Source organism: Littorina saxatilis, linkage group LG9 (genome assembly GCF_037325665.1).
Source record: "Littorina saxatilis isolate snail1 linkage group LG9, US_GU_Lsax_2.0, whole genome shotgun sequence".
Classification (NCBI taxonomy): domain Eukaryota; kingdom Metazoa; phylum Mollusca; class Gastropoda; order Littorinimorpha; family Littorinidae; genus Littorina; species Littorina saxatilis.
This window is the reverse complement of record NC_090253.1, coordinates 53702938-53724919: the sequence shown is the minus strand read 5'-3', so window position 1 is coordinate 53724919 and position 21982 is coordinate 53702938. Positions and strand designations below refer to the sequence as shown.

The following is a 21982-nucleotide window of genomic DNA, read 5'->3' as shown; positions in this document are numbered from 1 at the left end:
GTGTGTTTATATGTGTGTGTGTGTGTACGTACGTACTTGCGTGTATGTGTGTGTGTGTGTTTATGTGTGTGTGTGTGTTTATATGTGTGTTTGTGTGTGTGTTTATATGTGTGTTTGTGTGTGTATGTATTTGCGTGTACGTGTGTGTGTGTGCCTATGTCTGTCTGAGTCTGTACGTGTCTGTCTTTGTTTCTCAGTGTGTCCGTGTTTTAGAATGATTCATTCTGCAACAATCTAAAGTTCCTATTTCCCATGTGGAAAAGTTGTATGTACATCTTTCATTAGGGGATTCAGAATGGCACTTTCTTCATTCCAAAACACTGCCAGGTGACAGTACAGATGTTGGCGTGAAATCACATTGCAACTGATTACTTTAAGTAGGGCTGTTTCAGTACAGTGAGAAGGGCGATAAGCGGACTGAGAGTGCGAGATCAAATCATGGGTGTTCAAATATGACAACAGCTGCTTCAAAACTACCTTTTCAAAAACTTTGGACAATAATGATAAATTAGATACAGGACGATAATGTTTCAAAATATTGACATCAAGACTTGGTTTTTTGAGAAGTGGTTTGACAAGTGCAGTTTTGAACAATGATGGAAAAACACCAGATAACAGGCTATCATTGACAAGTTGAGTAAGAGTTGGCAACAACACATCAAGATTCTCAAAAAGCAATGGTGTGGGTATGGCATCAAGTGGACAAGTTGTTGGTTTGGACTTCAGAATAATGGATCTAAGGTCTTTTTCACTGATTGGCTGAAATGATGAAAAAGAACAATCAGTGGGAACATCAACATGACTGGAGGAAGCAGAATGTGCACTCATCTGATCAAGTTCAGAACGAATATCAGAAACCTTCTTGATAAAATAGTCGCTGAATACATCTGGCAGCTGACTAGCGGGGAAAACAGTGGGAAGTGGGGATACCTTACTGCGGCCGGTCAACCGGCTGCAAATATCGAACAGTTTTTTGCTTGAATCGCAGGCAATAATCTGGGTTTGGAGGAAGGTTGTCTTTGCTGCGTGTACTAACTTAGTTACAATGTCCTTTGCTCGTTGAAATATTTGTTTGTGGACAGTAAGACCAGTCTTAACACACCTGCGCTCAGCACGCCAACGGTCACATTTGGCATCACGCAGTTCGACCCAGATGTCGGAGTACCACGGTGCGGACTTGGACGGACGGACGCTGGGGAGGGGTAGTGGTACATTGGGTGGGGGTGGTGGGCGTGAGAAAAGTGGAGGTAGGAGAAGGGTTGAGGGCAGCAAGTCGCTGTGCGGTTCGAAGACGCTGCGAGCGGCCGGCGCGACAGCCCCTTACGGTTGGTGGTCTCTGCAGGATTCCCAGCTCCTTTAAGCATATCAACTCTACCTGTCCCAAGATAGGCCTATCCTTGGCATTCGATGTCAGTAATCCCACACGTTTTGGGCTTATTTTTGTGGGCCACAAACGCGAAATGTGCCCCACAAATTTTTGGGCTTATTTTTGTGGGGCACATTTTGGTTTTGTGGGCCACAAACTGTGTTTGTGGAGCGTAAAATAAGGGGCACAAATTAAGCTCCATAAAAAATAAGGACAAATATTTGTGGGGCTTAAACAGTGTTTTTGCCCAAAAAAATGTTTTGGGCTCTTTTTTGTCCTCCTTATTTTGGACCTACTGCGTTTCGGTTTTTAGTTCAGTAATGGCGGTCGAAGGCGATCTGTTTTGAAAGAATCTCCAATGGCAATGATGTTTGCTAATGCGAGAGAATTGGGACGGGGGAACCTTTGCATATTAACCAGAGGTAAGTTTCCATGTTTCGTTTTATAACTGAGAGTGGGTTTATGGTAGTATGTGTTGCAACATGTGTCATTTCGACTCACTCGAGTCACTGTGTGTGTCAGTCCACAGGCGCAAGGTATCGTTCACTGAACCAACACGTAGATCTATACTAGATAGTTGCCCTGTTCAGGGATTTTCTCATTAATTTGAAGAAGAAGATTACCACTAGTCTACCACGTTTTTGCAACCTCTTTTCAAGGTGCATGATCATAATATTTTATAAATTCTTTTTGTTTTTAAAGATTGAGTCTAACTTGAAATACTCAAATCAGTAGGTAACCTGATCGGTTCCCAATTATTTTATTGCAGGTTGGCATCAATCAGAAGAGAGCTAGAGCTAGTATGTTCAACTTCAAGGTCTCCTCTCAGCCGAAAAAGCCAACCGATTGCTGCATGATCTTGAGGCTGTCACTGACAGAAGTAAAATATTTGATGCCACTGCCGCAAATCAGGTAAGAGTAAGGCGAAGAGGTTTTATTATACAGTACAACTGTCAGTGTTATGATACAGTGTTTTTTTTCCTTCCCCTCCCTCAGATTCTCAAGTTCTGGTCAGAATAACTCATATGGAGGCGTGTGTGACTGTGAGCAAGACTGAGAGAGTGTTTTCATTTTATTTGTATAATTCATGTTCAGGGATAATAATAAAATAATGAACACCTACTGACTGAGTCCAAACCACAGAACTGCTCGAAGCTCTTAGCTTTATTTCACCAGTCTGATGATCATGCAGTTCCTCCAGTATTAGAATCATTACTAATACTAAAAGCGCATGACTTTCAGTGTGTACCTTTAAGTTTAATAAAGTACAATGTATTGCTGTAAACAGTCACTCACTCACTCACTGTCAGGATATCTCATTCTCAGTGAAACTGTGTGTCAAGTTCTATTATTTTTTTCCTTTGTGCTCTACACACATGTGCATACATGCTATACATATCATATATATACATGTTATGTAATATACATATGTATATATATGCACACATCAACTTGTCTACATTGTATGTCTGTCACTATATCAGTCTATGTGAACACATTCAGTTCACTGATTCAGTCAAAACTTCACTAAATGTAAAAGGACTTATAACATTTTATATTCTAGAAAGATATCAATGCCACTGTCCCACAGTATCATAAGAATCAAGCGTTAATGTTGGTTTGGTCGTTTGTTGTCGTTTTTGGCTCACGTAAGTGTAGCCTATGCGATGATAAACTTTGTCTGTCTGTGCGTGCGTGCGTGCGTGCGTGTGTGTGTGTGTGTGTGATAGAAACTTTAACATTTCCGAGTCTATGGATTACGTCAGTCTCGGTCAAAAGTGTTCGACGTGTGTGATAGAAACTATTTGAAGACGTCACATTATGACGTAAGAGGGTTAGACGTCACGCAAAGGAATTACTGAAAGTCTCGGTCATTGTTATTGTGAGCGGGCCGAGACTACTTGGCAGATCCAGGGTCTCGCTTTCTTGCACAGTTTCACCTATGCTTACCGTGTGTGTGTGTGTGTGTGTGTGTGTGTGTGTGTGTGTGTGTGTGTGTGTGTGTGTGTGTGTGTGTGTGTGTGTGTGTGTGTGTGTGTATGTGTGACGGAGTGATTGAGTTTGTGTTACTGTTTGTCGATTTCTTACGTGAGCCTTGAAGGCTTCGCCTCTTGTTTGTTGTTGTTTTATGGGGGAGGGTGCAGTGTGTAAATTCATCTGGTTCTGTGGACAGTGTGTTTGTTGTTCCTCCACATAGGTAAATATCATACTGCATGTAGCTCCTAGTACTACTTGTCCTGTCAACTAACTGTTTTAAAATTGGTGCTCAGAGGAATGTTACTTCAGCCAATATTATATATTACAGGTTAGCATCGATCCGGCACAGTGGAAGAAGCAGATTGATTCCTTCATGATCCGGAGGCTGTCAAGACTCAAATGGGAAATATTTCATGCTAATGGCAATTCAGGTAAGAGTTTTGCTACATGATCATATTGTGTTTTATCCTCCCTCTCAGTCTTAAATTCTGGTTACATTCTGACTGTTGGTGTGTGTTTGTGTGTGAGAACTGAAGTGTGGACAATAACATTTCTTGTATCTCTTGTGTGTGTGTGTGTGTGTGTGTGTGTGTGTGTGTGTGTGTGTGTGTGTGTGTGTTTGATTTTCCCTGGCCAGTCAGGAGAGCTGCCAGACATTAATATTATAATACCTGCAGATTTTTCTAGCCCTGCAGATTGATGTTACACACCTTTGCTTTGCTTTTTGAATTTGATAGCAAGCGCTGACAGGGAATGTGTCTTCTATATTTCATATATGTTAAAAAGTAGGCGTTAGAACTTGTCTACCAGGGAATTAGAATGTTTACGCTCTTGGCATTTATGTGGGTTTAGTGTGTGTGTGTGTGTGTGTCAGTTACAAACACAATTTACTCCTTACTCATACTTAAAACTTGTTCTTGTCATTGTGTTTGGATTTAAGATCAGTTCCTTTGTCATTCATTTGTCAGTAGGGACAGAAGATGAGAAGACCTGGCCAGTGAATGTGGATGAAAAGCAGTGCTATCCAAGTCCAGCTGTGATTGATGGGGAAACTACAGCTACAGCGGCAGTAAATGTCCACTCAGCAGGGGCGGACGAGGGGCCCCCCCCCTCCCCGAAAAAAAAAATTGGAAAGTTGATTCTATGACCATTTCTAAGTTCAAATGGCACCAGATGGCACCATTTTGCTTCTTTGGGCCAAAATTTTTTCGGGGGGCATGCCCCTGAACCCCCCTAGCAAATTTGGGCGCTTCACGCCCATCACATTCACTTTCGATTTAAAGTGCCCCCCCCCCCCCTCCCTTACAAAGCAACTGATCCGCCCCTGCTCAGTATTGGTTGTACTGAGCATTACAACTTGTTGCTGTTGTAAATTTGTGTCAATGTTTTAAAGGCCCACTACGCCTCATTTAAAAAGTTGTCCTCACCTTTAACATGGGATAAGACCATCCTTCCACTTGGTCACAGACCAAAAATCAACACTTTCTGTAGTGAGGTAGATGTTTTGGTGGTTTCGGTGAATTTTTTTTTTCTTTAAAAGAAGCTGTACCTGAATTTACCACTGAAGGATACCACTCTGCATAGAGAGCCTTGAGGCAGTTCATTTTTGGTATGTGCCCGTATGGTCTTATTTCATGTAAAAGCCTCGGGGATGTCGTCAGACGTCAGACGTAGACAGATTGAAAGGCTCAAATGTCCGATTCACATAGCCGCATGGCGGTCAGATGTCCTATTGTTTTGAACTGAGCGCTGTCATTGTCCGATAAGAACTTGGCTCCATTCCTTCGGACAGCGCACTATTCTATATTTTTCTCTCAAGATACACATTTTCAAAAAGCGACCGAGCACTCTCGCGTACATGTGCACTGAAGTTGTGCAGTGCGGATCTTGTGTTTTTGAGAATTCCAAACCCTATGTGATATGGGCTGTTTGGGTACACCTGTCTGCAGCACATTAAAGTTAGGAGTACGGGAGACAACTCCAGCTGACCATAACTCTTGCGTCTGCTTTTGGTTTAAGTTCGAGACATTTTGACGAAGCGCATTGAATTATGCCACCGAAATAAAACTAAGGCCTGTCCACTTACAAAAACTGCTAGGTCAAAGTACAGTAAATCTTACAATTTGTTAAGGAAATGTGCGGCAGTAAAATTGAATTTGGAGAATACATGGAATAACCTGGTTTTCTGGGAAGTGACATAAAAATAAGTAGAACAATTGTGAATACTTCTTCTTCTTCTGTGTTGGTGGGCTGAAACTCCCACGTACACTCATGTTTTTGCACGAGTGGATTTTTACGTGTATGACCGTTTTTACCCCGCCATTTAGGCAGCCATACACCCGACCGCTTTCGAAGGATTGTGAATACTGATTGACATAGAGTGCCGTTGCTATGGAAACAGTCGTTACATTGGATTTCTAGGAAACAGTTTAACAGCGACATCATACATCAGAACTTCCTAATATTTGGCACAAAATGCACATGTATCATATCTACAATCATATAGAACGATATTTTTTTACAACAGACTACAGTTGAATTTTAATATCTTTTGTCATAAGAATGAATCGTCGCGATATAACCTTCGTGGTTGAAAACGACGTTAAACACCAAATAAAGAAAGAAAGATAAGAATGAACGAATTTCTCACTGCATATTCATTACAATAATTAATTTAAATTCAACTGTAGTTGTTTAAAAAACAAACAAACACATTCTATATGATTGTAGATAATACATGTACGTGTATCCTTGTGCCAAATATTATGAATTTCTGATGTATGATGTTGCTGTAAAGCCGTTTTCTAGAAATCCCATATGACGCTGTAAATGCCAGTTTTCATCGCAACAGCAGTAAATATCCATCCACAATGTTTTCATTCATTTTAATAAGTCACTTCAATAACTACCCAGAAAACCAAGTTATTCCTTGACTGTATTCTTCAAGTTTAAGTTTGGTAATTTTACTGCCGCACATTGCCTTAAGTCATAAATAAAGGGTTCCAGTAACATACCATTCTTCTTTATTGATTATGAACTTTGGAAGGTTAGATGTTGGATCTGTTTTTAAACAATATTTCCTTGATGTGTTGTACTAAGATCAACCGTCTGCTTGGACATATACTAAAGATCCACTACCTGGCTGCTGTCTGCAGAAAATCGATTAATTCATAGAAAAATATGCCTTACAGGGAAGTAGCAGCTAGCCGGTTGACTGTACATGTGTTTGTGTAGAGGTGTTCTTATTGCATGTTCAAGCCAGGACAGATGGTGACCTGTAACATTTACACATTACATATATGTATGCAGGACTGCTACTGTTAAGCTTAGGTGCAAGTGTGATGATATATTTGTTTGACTGATTATGGGCATTAAAATAAAACTGCAAAAAGAATACTTACACTTGAGATCTGATTTTGTGTGTGTCTGTGCGCATGAGGGTGTGTGTAGGCCATTTGACATACTTGCAGAAGAAACAAACAGAGGTAACTGATAAACTGCATTTATTAACACAAAGATGTAAACAAAGTGAGTTCACAGGGATCATGCCAATACGTCCCAGTACCATTGTGTCCCAGTACCATTACGTCCCAGTACCATTACGTCCCAGTACCATTGCGTCCCAGTACTATTGCGTCCCAATACCATTGGGTCCCAGTACCATTGCGTCCCAGTACCATTAGGTCCCAATACAATTACGTGCCATTGCGTCCCCGTACCATTAAGTCCCAATACTAGTGAATTTAATTTTTGAGATGTTACTGTAGCAGTGTAGCGACACGTTTTGTAATAAAAGTGCGTTTTGTAATAAATGTATTACAAATCGTGTTCGGATGACACAATTTTTATTACAAAACGCGTTCAACACGATTTGTAATAAAATTTGTGTAAGCCGAACACGATTTGTAATAAATTTATTACAAAACGCACTTTTATTACAAAACGTGTCGGTACATAGCAGTATTTCACAAATAAAAATAAAATAAAAAGATGTGTACCGGTGATGTCGGACAAACATGTGGACGGACATTGACCCAAAAAATGTATCGATAGGTTCCGGGTGCGTATCGCTAGCGCTACGTGTCATTTGTGCTACGTGTCATTTGTCCTACGTGTCATTTGTGCTACGTGCCGCTATCGCTACGTTGATTAGTGCTTCAAATAATTTGTTGATAAGTCGCTATCATTCGTTCATTATCACTACGTGTCGACAGCACTACATCTTTTAGCGCTACGTGTCTTTATCGCTACGTGTCAATACCACTACTTACTGACGACTCTCTCTTTCTCATTTTTACACCCCCGGTATAGGGGTGTGTATAGGTTTCACTCGATGTGTTTGTGGCGGTGTTTGTGTGTTTGTGTTCGCAAGTAGATCTCAAAAATGAACGGACCGATCGTCACCAAACTTGGTGAACAGGTTCTATACATTCCTGAGACGGTCCGTACAAAAATTGGGACCAGTCAAACACACGGTTAGGGAGTTCTTGGTGGATTAAAATTATACAAGGACTTATAGACGGACACCCCCATTGGTCAAAGGGAAATAACCATTCTCACTGCCACCAACTGAGAAGGTTATTTCCCTTTGACGGGGGTGTTTTTCCTATCGGGAAGAATTTCTTGTTTCTCTCGCTCTCACTCCTGGTTTGTGTGTGTATATGTATGTCTGTGTATGTGTGTGCGTGTTTGTGTGTGTGTGTTTCAGTGTGTGTGTGTGTGTGAGTGTGTGTGTGTGTGTGTGTGTGTGTATGTGTATGTGTGTGTGTGACTCTCTATCTCTCTCTCTCTCTCTTGCTCTCTCTCTTGCTCACTCGCTCGCTCACTCACTCTGTCTCTCTCTCTGCCTCTCTCTCTCTCTCTTTCTCTGTGGCCTTAATATAATAAACCATTCTGGGTTCTGAGTTCTCTCTCTCTCTCTCTCTCTCTCTCTCTCTCTCTTTCTCTCTTTCTCTCTCTCTCTATGTTAGGGGGGTGCGTGCCAAGGTCATACCCGTGCGCAGCAAGTGTTGTGAGCTCTGCAAGTTTCTCTAATTTTCAAGGTATTTCCAAAGACATTGCTTCCAAGATTTTGCAAGGTTGTATGTGATGCCATCATGCCTTCGTCAGCACTGGAGTTTCGCTCAGTGTGCGGCGGATTCAACCATGTTTTTATTGGATTCATGCTCAAGAGGGCGAAGAAGAAAGCCGCCATGTTTCTGACTGTATACACACTTCGAAACAGGGTAGACGGTGTCACCTTTGGATTGCTCCTGTCTCTGCTGTTCTGGGGTGGATGGCTCATGCAATGTGGCGACGTGGAGAAGAATCCAGGACCAGGCCCAGAGTTAAGACAGACACGATTGGGTTCCTCACAGAGTACCTCACAGAGCCAGGACCCAACGCTGAAAGACGTCATGACTATGCTCCGAAGTATGAACAGTAAATTTGACGACATGTCGGGCGACGTGAAGAACCTTCGTGAAAGTTATGTGACCTTGCAGGAGGAAGTGAAAGATCTAAAGGAAGAGATGTCTGAACTTCAGAATCAGAATGGACAGCTCCAAGAATACAACATAAGCTTAGAAAAACGTTTGGGTGACATGGAGAAGAAAACAGACGATCTAGAATGTCGTTCCAAGCGCAATAACATCATTATTCACGGGATGGAAAGAAGGAAGGACGAGACATCAGACGAGTGTGAAGCTGTGCTGAAAGAAATGATTACGGACAAGCTTGAACTATCAGAGGACGTGCAGTTTGACAGAGTGCATCGTCTTAGTGCCAAGCCAAACTCACCGGTGATTGCGCGCTGTACTTTCTACCAGGACAAAGTGAAGATGCTGAGAGCAAAACGGAAGCTACAAGGGAGCCAGATCTTCATTGGCGAGGATTTCTCCATGCGCGTGAGGGATATAAGACGCAAGTTGTTACCGCATCTGAAGCTAGCCAGGTCAGAAGGTAAAAGGGCTACGATGGTGTTTGATCACCTTCTGATAGAAGGTAAGAAGCATGTACTGGATGCCGATGGAGAGGTTCTTAAAGAATTAAGATAGGAAGGTGGCCGCCCTGATAGTGATACCACACAAAAAACGAAAAAGACTGTGAATAAGAAAATTGTTCCTGTGGTACGAAATAAGAGGGGAGATAGACCTGAAGCGACACCGGTTTTGACTGAAGCTAGTGCACGTGAATTCTCCGTGACTGGTGACATCACTGTCACAAACTTACGCGCAGGCCAGCCGTGTGCTACGGACAGTGATATTGAAAGTGTTCGTGTCACAGGGGCTCAGTGGCAGACCAGCGAATGTGTTTTGGCACTTGACAGTGGTGAAACGCCGCCGAATGGTGATAGTGACGACAATAGTTCTGTAGACAGCGCTGCTGTAGACGATACCTGTAATCTAGTCTCGGACGCCCAGACAATTATTATGATAGAGGATACACCAAATATAACTGATAATAGAAACGGCCGTGTAACCAATAGGCCTACTGCATTTACCCATTATCGTGACTGTCCAACCCCTCGCACTGCAAAAGACATGGATGATAGCGGCATTTATATTGCTTGTGGTTGGAATGTGTACGAGGATAAAGTTATACATGAAATGGATAGCAGCAGTTTATACGATACACGTATGTCTAGCAATGATAGTTGTATGCTTCATATGAACGAGCGTGCGGTCGAGAGTGGGGAGGGGGGAAGTGAGGGAGAAAGTGAAAACGAGAGTGGAAATGAGCAAGAACAGGGTGAAATTGATGGGGGTGGTGAGAATAGTGACGGTGATGATGAGGTGGTGGATGCGTCAAATTTAAATGGCACTGATCGATCTGATGACGTTGAAAATTCTTTTAACTCATTATCTTTTCTTCATTGGAATGTTTGCGGTATCTTGTCAAAATTAGACGATCCCGAGTTTGTCGATTTTCTCTCTTCTTACGACATCGTCTGTCTAGTAGAGACGTTTGTTCTAACTTTCGAGTCATGTCTTTTTAATGACCATACGGTTTTCGTCAAGCCAGCAGTCAAATTGACGCGGCAGGGAAGATGTTCGGGTGGGGTGATATGTCTAATACGGAATAATATTATCCCTCACGTAACACAGTTGGAAAGTGATAGCCACTACTTCCTTTCGTTTGTTCTGCATAAAGAGTACTTTAGGTTCACTAAGGACATTTTGCTTCTCTGTGCATACATCCCACCTGAACATTCACCGTATTATACTGCTTTTGATTTTGAAAATGGAATAAATATTTTAGAATCATGCTTGGCGGATAGTCTTTTGTCTTTGGATGATGTAGATGTAATCATATGTGGTGACCTGAATTCTAGGACCTCGGATATTACACCTGATTACGTTGACGAACAGGATGTATATGTACACGTTAGTAAAGTGGATTTGCTTGAGACAAAAAGGTCCTCCGAAGATAAAATCTTGAACAATTACGGGAAAAAATTGCTTTGTATGTGTACTGGTTTCGGATTGTGTATTCTGAATGGAATGTGTCATGGTGACCTTCGTGGACGATACACATTTATTTCTGATAGTGGAAGCAGTGTGAATGACTACTTTTTGATGTCTGTAAATCTATTTGAATCAGCTGCGAATAATTGCAAGTTAAATGTTTTAGAGCGTATTGAATCAGACCATATGCCGGTGGAGTTGGTTCTGCATGATAAAAGATGTATGCCGAATGCCATTATGAATGAAGCTGGTTGTGAGGTTGACGAATTTGTTGTCAAATACTGTTGGAAGACTGAATGTGCGGCTGCCTTCTCCTCTTTAATGAATTCAGGTGATGTACAGTACGAACTTGTCAATGCTGCTGCCTTAATTGAGAATGATGTTAACGCCGCACTGAACAAGTTTAATGATGTCATAAAACAGCAAGGTGAATGCATGAAAAAAAGAATGTCAATAGGTGGTAAGTCGTTACAGAGAGAATGGTTTGACCATGAATGTCAAACAGCAAAAAGGCATGTCCGTAAGATGTTACATAAATGTAGAAAATCAAAAGATGTTCTGGATAAAAATACATATTGCATTGCTAGGCGTGAATATAAATACCTGATCGTTATGAAAAAGAAAAGCTATAACGCTGGTCTACTCGCTGACTTGAGCAGCTCAGTAAAATCGCAGAAACTATTTTGGGAAACTATGAAGAAACTTTCACGGAGGAAAACGCAGCCGCGTCATAACATTACTCTAGATGATTGGTTCCAACATTTTAAGAATGTACTAGAGAAGGACACACATGTAGCTATAGTGGACGTCGCTGATGGGGCTGTGGATGAAAATGCTGATGTTAATGATGAAGGAAATGATGATGATGTTGTTGAACATGGATAGACCGATTTCGAAAGAAGAAGTCACTCTTGCAATTAGAAAGCTGAAGAACGGAAAGTCTGCTGGTCCAGATGGGCTGATTGGTGAGTTTTTCAAGCATTCGGGTGAGGCTGTGGTGGTGTTTTTAGTAAGGTTGTTTAATGTCTTGTTTGATAGTGGTTTTTACCCGGACAACTGGAAGGAATCAATAATCTTGCCTCTGTTTAAGAAAGGTCAGATAAATGACACCAATAACTACAGGGGAATATCACTGTGTGATGTCAGCAGTAAATTATATAGCTCCATAATTAATAACAGATTGCAGGAATGGATTAGCATAAATGATATTACTGGTGAACATCAAGCTGGATTTAAAAAAGATCATTCAACAGTTGACCATATCTTTACACTCCTGGCGGCCATTCAGAAACAGTTTACAAATAACAGAAAATTGTATGTCGCATTTGTTGACTTTGAGAAGGCATTCGATTCGATTTCTAGGAAACTTCTGTGGCCTGTACTTATGAAAAACGGTATTAGAGGAAAATTGCATCGTTGTGTGAAAAGCATGTATTTGGATGTGAAAGCTAAAATAAGATGTGGCGCTAAATTTACTGATGTAATCAATTGTACATATGGGGTAAAACAAGGTGATGTATGTAGCCCTGTGTTGTTTTCGTTATTCATTAATGAATTAGCTTTGGAAGTAATGGAAAATGGAAAACATGGTGTCACATTTGATTTTGTTGAATTTTTCATATTGCTTTTTGCTGATGACATTGTATTGCTCTCCACAACTGTTGTTGGCCTGCAAAGACAGCTGAATAATATGTACAATGCAGCTTCTCGATTGGAGTTGAAAGTTAACATGAACAAAACTAATATTATTGTTTTCCGTAAAGGAGGATATTTAGCTAGTTGTGAAAAATGGAATTATGGTGCAGATAGAGTTGTTGTTGTTAACGCTTATAAGTATTTAGGAATATTTTTTCCACGAGACTCAGTTTTAATGTTTCCTGTCAAGATTTGGTGAGTAGGGGTAAACGGGCAGTGTTTGGTATACTCCGTGTGTTGCACAAGCTAGAGAGTAGTTCTTACACATTGTTTACAAAATTGTTTGATTCTCAAGTCCAACCGATTGTGCAATATGGTGCTGAGATTTGGGCTTTCCAAAAAGGTACTGAAATAGAAAAACTACACTTATTCGCCATGAAACGATTCCTACATGTAGACATGAGAACACCAAACGACCTTGTGTATGGTGAATTGGGAAGATTCCCAATATATCTAAACTCATATGTAAAGTGCATTACATATTGGCTAAAACTAACAAGAATGGAAAATTCTAAGATCCCATGTAAAGCATACAAAGTTCTCTATAATTTAGATTGTAATGGCAAGATTACATGGGCGACGGATGTTCGAAAGTGTTTGTTCTCTCATGGGTTTGCAGATGTATGGTACAACCAAGGGGTGGACAGTATTGGTGGTTTTCTAAAATGTTTCAGACAGCGATTGATAGATTGCAGATGGCAAGACTGGAACGACCATATGCAAAGCAGTGATCGATTTTCTACATACAGATTGTTTAAGACCACAAGCAGTACTGAAGCGTATATAGATATGGAAATGAACAGCTATGTGAAAAGTGCATTAACTAAATTCAGGTTCGGTGTATCGGATCTTGCTGTACACAGGTGTAGGTATAGTGTACGGAGTGAGGAAGATTTGTTGTGTCGTCTGTGTAAATTGGCTGAAGAAAATGAAATACATTTTATGTTCTGCTGTCCTGCACTACGTGACCTAAGAGTATTATTGATAAAGCCAAAATATTATAACCATCCATGTATGTACCGATATACTTTGCTTATGTCTACTGGAAATGTCAGTCAAATATACAAATTAGCACAATATATTTATCAGGGAATGAAAAGATTAATCACTGTGACATGATCTATGTACACATGTATTACTGTTTGATGTATACAAATTTGGGTCATTTATGAAACACAATATTTGCTATGATTATGTTGTATATGGACGCATACCCTTCAGAAGGGGCTCTGGCCTAAAACTGAATAAACTTTCGTATTCGTATTCGTATTCGTATTCGTATTCTCTCTTATGTTATGTTCGTTTGTATGTATGTTTTTGTTTGTTTGTTTAGTCTGTTAATCGTTTGTTTGTTCGGTTGTTTGCTTGTTATTACTTCTTTGATTCATATTTTAACATTTTTTAAACGTATTGTCATTAGATTAAACCCTCCCATGGGCGAGGGCTGGATGTAAAAAAAACACCTGTTTGCTTATGCCATTACCCTCGTTAATAAAGAATTTGTCTTTGTCTTGTCTTGTCTCTCTCTCTCTCTCTCTCTCTCTCTCTCTCTCTCTCTCTCTCTCTCTCTCTCTCTCTCTCTCTCTCTCTCTCTCTCTCTCTCTCTCTCTGTGACTGGAGAACAATAATTGACAAACACAGAATAATTATTGGAAACTGCACAATCAGACAGTACATTTCTTCTTTATGAAAAATCATGAAGGAAAAAAAGGGGTCATAATACTTGTTACAATATGTTATCTTCTACGTGTCACTTAAAATCAAAATAAATTTTGACTCTTGCTTAAAAAAGGGACATGTCATCTTTCATCAGATTATAAAATATAATGAATTAAAAATTGTCTGACCAACGAAATATCTCAGATTGTGTGTATGTCTATTTATTTATTTATTTATTTATCTCTTCTCCATCCTTAATCACTGTTCACACCCACCCATCCCTTCTCTCCCTTAGTCTGACCACGATGATCACGTACCCCATCCCGCCTTCCGCGGGCCCCCCCTTCCGCGGCCCACACCTCACTGTGCCCACCTCACCTCCCCATTCACCCCCCCCCCACACACACACCCACACACACTGCCCACCGCAGCGTTCAAGCATTGCTCAAGTAACAATTGTCTTGGGACGTAATGGTACGGGGACGTAATGGGATTCCTTTATGGGACGTATCGAGATGCAATTTTCTTGGGACCTATCGACACGCAATTTTGTTGGGACGCAATGGTACGGGACGCAATGGCACTGGGACCCATTGGTATTGGGACCCAATGGGATTGCTTAATGGGACGCAATGAGACGGCATTTTTTGGGGACGCAATGGTACTGGGACACAATGGTACTGGGACGTATTGGCATGATCCCAGTTCACACATTTCACAAAAGTAAAACAAGGCAGTCTCACATGCATTCACAATATTTAGTACTCACATGAATGGCCAAAGATTATAGGCTGAGAATGCAAGTTTTAATTTGGCACATTTGTACATGTAGCTGCATCTGCTAGACATATATATCCATCTTACAATAAAAAAAACCACCTAGTGGTTAGGACATCGGCCTGAAAATCTAGGTCCTAGGTTCGAATCTCTGCAGAGGCATTTAATTTTTCCCCTTGGTTGAAATAAAAATGCTCAATGCTTAGGACTGGGTGGCCGAGTGGTAACGCACTTGCGCTCGGAATCGAGAGGTTGCGTGTTCGACCCTGGGTCAGGCCGCTATTTTCTCCCCCCTTTCCTAACCTAGGTGGCGGGTTCAAGTGCTAGTCTTTCGGATGAGACGAAAAACCGAGGTCCCTTCGTGTACACGTTAAAGATCCCACGATTGACAAAAGGGTCTTTCCTGGCAAAATTGTATAGGCATAGCTAAAAATGTCCACCAAATACCCGTGTGACTTGGAATAAAGGCCGTGAATGCTCGCCCTAATAGGCTTGAGGTTTGCTGGCCGATGTGAATGCGTGATATATTGTGTAAAAAAATTCCATCTCACACGGCAGAAATTAATATGTAAAGCGCTTAGAGAAAACGTCACGTCAAGCGCTATATAAATCTCCCCATACAATACAATCCAGAGAGAGAGCAACCGTAAAGTTACCATCGTAAAAGTAAAGCGTTGAATGCAGCTATGAAGGTCATGCCAGCAGTGTGGGTCAAGATTCAGGCCGCCTTCTATGCACAGAATTCTGTGTAGGATTCTCAGCTCTATCTTTACAAACACATAATCCCAATAGTCATACAGTGGAACCCCCCTTTTAAGACCCCCTCCATTTTAAAACCTTGTTTTTTCAGACTTTCTGTTCATAACCTCTGTGAATTTACCTCCATTTTAACCCTTACACTGGTGCAATTCTGTAACACATGTTACATAGCCACTGGTGAATTAACAGAGAGAAAAATAAAGAAAAACGGTCATGTAGATTTTCGCATCCATGGGAGGTAATCGGAACCGACCAAACAGACTGAGCCAGTAGCGCGACCTATGTCGTGACACCCATGTGACAGTATACGTAAAGTAGTGCGTCATATGTCGCGACAACCAGCCTAAGGGTTAAGACCCCCTCCTTTTCAAGTCCTGATTTGCACCAGAACGACCCCAAAACAGAATCAATGAACATTTTAAACAAGATAAAGTACTGACAAGGATTCAAAGGAAGAAAAAGTCATGGGTTAACACATTTCATGTGCATAATGCAGTTAAAAGATCTAAATTCTACTATAGCACAAAAAAGTCTATACATGAATTAACACGCATTGACTGAAACATACACTCACATCTCCCAAAGCTAAGCCTGTGTGTAAAATACTGCTTGCGAACAGCTTAATTTAAAGCACTCAAACAAAATAAAAGATAACACAACTGTATGTAGTAAAAACAAACAAACCGCTGTTTGCTGTCAGTAAATACAGTCGACTCCGGATATTACGTCACCCCTCGGGGGATGTTTTTGAGCGACGTTATACGCGGTTACGCTGTATCCGGATATCCGGTTCATCGGTTATAACGTCACTTTTACGCGCGGGTGATGTTATATCCGGAGTCCAAGAGTTATGTCCCTTTCTAAAGTACTGACTGTTTTAATAAAACTGTGCAGAAATGGAAAGTGCATGCATTAGTGTTGTTTAAAAATTACAACAACATATTGTTGTAAGTTTTAAACTAACTTATTACAATAATCTTTAATTCACTTCCTCATATATAGAATTGTGGACTATTCTCTTCTTTGCGTATTTCCAAAACCTGGCTATACCATGAATACAAAATTGTATACACAACATTTTCCCCGAAATTCGGTAACAGTATCAACGTACAGTGTTGTAGGCTGCATGCTGATTCTGAGACAGGTTGCTAGTGTCAAGCTCCGTCTGGTTCCATCGACAATCTCAGTCTTTAATTATAGTGTCCGACGTTATTAGCTTTGAGGACACACACACACACATGGCTGTCGTGTATTCATATTCTGCTAGATCTTGACCTATCCTTGATGTCCGAAGAAATAACAAATCGCGTAAGGCGAAAATACATTTAGTCGAGTAGCTGTCGAACTCACAGAATGAAACTGAACGCAATGCAATTTTTCAGCAAGACTCGTAAGCATCGTCAGTCCACCGCTCATGGCAAAGGCAGTGAAATTGACAAGAAGAGCGGGGTAGTAGTTGCGCTGAGAAGGATAGCACGCTTTTCTGTACCTCTCTTCGTTTTAACTTTCTGAGCGTGTTTTTAATCTAAACATATCATATCTATGTTTTTGGAATCAGGAACCGACAAAGAATAAGATGAAAGTGTTTTTAAATTGATTTCGAAAATTTAATTTTGATAATAATTTTTATATTTTTAATTTTCAGGGCTTGTTTTTAATCCAAATATAACATATTTATATGTTTTTTGAATCAGAAAATGATGGAGAATAAGATGAACGTAAATTTGGATCGTTTTATATTTTTATTTTTTTTTATTTTTTACAATTTTCAGATTTTTAATGACCAAGGTCATTAATCAGTTTTTAAGCCACCAAGCTGAAATGCAATACCGAAGTCCGGGCTTTGTCGAAGATTATTTGACCAAAATTTCAACCAATTTGGTTGAAAAATGAGAGCGTGACAGTGCCGCCTCAACTTTCACGAAAAACCGGATGACGTCATCAAAGACATTTATCAAAAAAATGAAAAAAAACGTCTGGGGATATCATACCCAGAAACTCTCATGTCAAATTTCATAAAGATCAGTCCAGTAGTTTAGTCTGAATCGCTCTACTCACACACACACACACACACACACACACACACACACACACACACACACACACACACACAGACACACATACACCACGACCCTCGTCTCGATTCCCCCCTCTACGTTAAAACATTTAGTCAAAACTTGACTAAATGTAAAAATGACGAGAACTTCATGGGTCCTTATACGTAATAAATGTCTATTTGACTTATCTCGTCAACAGCAAAGTGGCTGCCCACCTTTACGCACAATCGTTCTGGTAGTAACAACTTTGGGGTCATAGTTACCCCCTTTCCCCATCCACCGTCTCCACCACATCTAGTGAGCGGGACGTTATACTCGTTAGACTACTACTGTATTATTATTATCATTATAACGTCACTTGATATAACGTCCATGGCTTTCCAAGTTGAGTCAAAATAGTGCTTTAAGAGTGCAGTATCACTTTTCTCAATTTGTCGGTTCACTGCACTTAATGTTTACCTTTACAATTTAGCCTGAGCGACCTACTCAGCCTGTCGACAACGCCCAATTGAAAGTGACGCTCAGCCTCCTCGTCGAGGGCAGTTGTAGTCTGTATTCTACGGACCAAAAAACAAACAAACGTCGTAGTCTGTTCTCATCCTCTCGACCTTCTCCTACCGTCATTTCAATAATCGATTTATTTTTATATATGCGTGATTGAAGGACAGAAGTAGACAGATCCATTCGCACGCGCTCGCGCAGGAGTAACCATGTATGCTCGATATGAAACTTTTTAAAACAATTTTTTTTAGTTAAAATCAAAGACAGGAACTCACAACACGAATGAAATGGAACATTTTTCTTTTAATTAAAAACCTAGAACACTGAGGAACCTAAGTAAGGAACTCACAAAGCGAAATGAAATGATTTGTCATTACTGACTAAAAACATAGAACAGGAACTCACAAAACGAAATGAAATAAAACATTTTTCTTTTGATTAAAAACCTCGAACAGGAACTCACAAAACGCATGCAGCAAAAATGATTATGCCTTGAACCTAGTTTTCCTTGGGTCTCTAACAACGGGAAAACGGAAAAACTTGAATACCGTTAACACACAAAACTTGTGACACGTGTAGGGTAAATGAACATGCCTTGACAGTCGTTCACCATGCAAACTGCTGCATATGGGGATTGATATGACGTTATAACCGACATGGATGAGTGACGTTATAACTGGGTGACGTTATATCCGGTGACGTTATATCCGAGGTTAAAATAGTCTTGGAAAGAAGGAATTGAGCCGGGACCGGTGTTTGGGTGACGATATAACGGGGTGACGTTATATCCGGCGACGTTATAAACGAAGTAGACTGTATCTGCATACCAAACACTACCTGTATTTAGCTGAATTGACAACTTACATAAGTTAAAAATGTACCCTTGATCCACACCCCGCCACACATTATTTGTGTAGAATGTTATTGTTAATGTGTTACATGTTCATTTCACCACCAAGGCAACAGAAAACCTCTTTAGATGGGCTATATTAAAGCAGTTCTGGTAGCACCGTCAGCACAGAATGGACTGAATCTGATCATCATCCTCAGCAAAGCCAGGCACCACTCCGCAAGCTGCCTGCACATCATATCTCGGCACCTCACTTCCTGGAAAATAAAGAAAATGTATTACTGAGCACATCCAGACTTTGCTGTGCGCTGATGGGGATATGTTTTGGGTATTGAGAAGAGGGTGTGTGTTAGGAGTGGGGGTGCGGGAAGGTAGGTAGGAAGGAGGTAATACTTGTTCCTCACAAGATCAGTGGGATGGAGAATGGTGTGGGTGATACTGACAGTGACAACTATGAACTAAACTGTAAACATTGTTCTGTAATATTACAGGTGCCATCATTCCTTCATCAGTTCCTGTGAAAGACATTTATTTCAATTTTCATGGATACATATGATATATACTTTCATCATTAAAATTAAAAAGATAATCTTTCATCATTAAAATTAAAGACTTCCTCACAAGAACCTTTTTAACGACATGATATCTAGTTGTGCTGCTGATGTGAGCAGCTTTTCTGGAGTGTGATGAAAATGTACTATTTTTTTAAATTCAATCAATCAATCAATCAATCAATCAATGAGGCATATATCGCGCATATTCCGTGGGTACAGTTCTAGGCGCTCTGCAGTGATGCCGTGTGAGATGAAATTTTATACGGCCAGTAGATTGCAGCCATGTCGACGCATATTTACCTTTCACGGCCTTATTCCAAGTCACACGGGTATGGTAGACAATTATTAACTGTGCCTAAGCAATTTTGCCAGGAAAGACCCTTTTGTCAATCGTGGGATCTTTAACGTGCACACCCAATGTAGTATACACGGGGGGTGGTTCGGACACCGAAGAGAGTCTGCACACAAAGTTGACTCTGTGAAATAAATTTCCGCCGAACCTGGGATCGAACTCACGCTGACAGTGACAGCGGCCAACTGAATACAAATCCAGCGCGCTACCAACTGAGCTATATCCCCGCCCAATTCAGCATGAGCCCTCATCCCACACACATTCCCTATTTAGCGTTGACACCTTACAGTTTTGTTGTGAAATGTGATGTGAATTCATTCTGAAAATTCTAACTCTGCGCAGGGGCAGTCAGGGTGTTGAATGTAGAAGTAGTTATCCAAGTACACAGGTGGTATTACAATTTACATTGTAATTCTTATTCCATGTTAAAAAAAACACACAAAAACTGGCCAGATCTGTGAATGTGATTGTGAGCCAAGGAAAGGACTGACTGTATTTATAATAATTCCAGTAATGAGTAAATCTTTCATTCTAGCTATTTCATGTTTTACTTTCTTGCATCGCAATAGTTCAATCAATCAATGTTCATACAAACAGTGCACTTTTTGAGTATAGGGTTGCAACAAACTTTAAGATGGGAAGGAGAGAGAAAATAAAGATATTTGTACCATTATGTATACAAAGTACATCATACCAATTTACTATGCACAGTATTACTATGCATCTTCAAATGTATGAATAATTTCATCTACAATTGCAAAGTACTTGTAATACAATTTACGAAGAACAAAAGACTGCTGAATTATCTACAACAGTACATTTTTATAGCTTCAGACTACCATCACCAATACCTAATGTTATTTTACCAAAGATTTGACAAGCAAAATAGATCTGTAAGTGGTACTGGTAAAGAAATGTGTAACTTAGTTAATATACTTACTCTTCAGGGGTAGTCTGTAATTTGTAAAGCACCACGCCAAGTCATCCTGATACCTCTCCAGTACATGTATCCATGTTAAAGGTAAACTGTTGGAACTGGAAGACAGGAGCTGTATGAATGATGCATATCATCTCTGGTTTCTCGGGAGGCCTGAAAAAACCCCATATAATTAAGTAATTAACATAACAATATTAAATGAAATAAGTATTATTTCAACTTCACTATCACAGTATCAGAGCCAAATCACTCACTAATTCAGTAATTGTTTTGTTTATTCTTTTACAACCATAGTTCATACACTGATTCAGCAGCATTTCATTCTATGCATGCAGATTAAAGATCAAGCATTTTCTAAACTTGAGTAAACAACAGAACACAACAGTTCATACACTGATACAGCAGCATTTCATTCTATGCATGCAGATTAAAGATCAAGCATTTTCTAAACTTGAGTAAACAACAGAACACAACAAACACACACTCATTGACTCACAGTCACACCCAGTTACTCACTAACACTAACACACACACATGTACACAACAGAAAAATCTTGCTCAGTCCTACAAAGGCCACGTTTGCAATGGTCATGTCTTGGATTTTAAAAACAATAACTTACCCGCTGGTTGATCCAAACCGATGACTGTCCTGTAACGTATACAAGTCAAGTGTAGAGTGTAGTGTAGACAGTGCGATTCATCGCCAACCTTCCCATTCAAGGCAGACCGTGTCCAAAATCAGCTGTACCATTCACATCCCGATTGAATTCCTTCAGAAAGGCAGTCGGTGTTTCAACTTCTTTGTCGATATATTTCTCTGGTGGACGTGTTGAACTGCCAAATATTTGATGTCTGTTACGAACGCCGCCATGTTTTTTCGTCATCAATACCATTCATCTACTCCACTAAGGAAGAGCGTTTTATTGTGTCTTAAAACCGACTACTCGCGAAAGTCATCAGTGTAAAATTATGGCCCACAAAATAAAGCTTCACATTTTGTTTAAGGGCTTATTTTATTTGCCTTTATTTTTAAGGGGCACATTTTGTGTCCCA

At 40.3% G+C, this 21982-nt stretch overlaps 1 protein-coding gene and 1 long non-coding RNA gene across 3 annotated transcripts in view; both read right to left on the bottom strand.

Moving 5' to 3' along the window:
- LOC138976489 (transcription intermediary factor 1-beta-like) overlaps positions 1 to 21982 on the bottom strand; it is a 433321-nt gene that overhangs the window by 164714 nt on the left and 246625 nt on the right. The gene's annotated exons all lie outside the window — the stretch shown is intronic.
- LOC138976507 (uncharacterized) overlaps positions 19062 to 21982 on the bottom strand; it is a 2934-nt gene continuing 13 nt past the window's right edge. Inside the window, exons 1-3 of the long non-coding RNA XR_011459038.1 lie at positions 21550 to 21982; positions 20933 to 21082; positions 19062 to 19343 (exon numbers count right to left, since the gene is read on the bottom strand). The exon at positions 21550 to 21982 is cut by the window's right edge and continues 13 nt beyond it. This is a non-coding gene — a long non-coding RNA (uncharacterized lncRNA). The remainder of the gene's footprint in view (positions 19344 to 20932; positions 21083 to 21549) is intronic.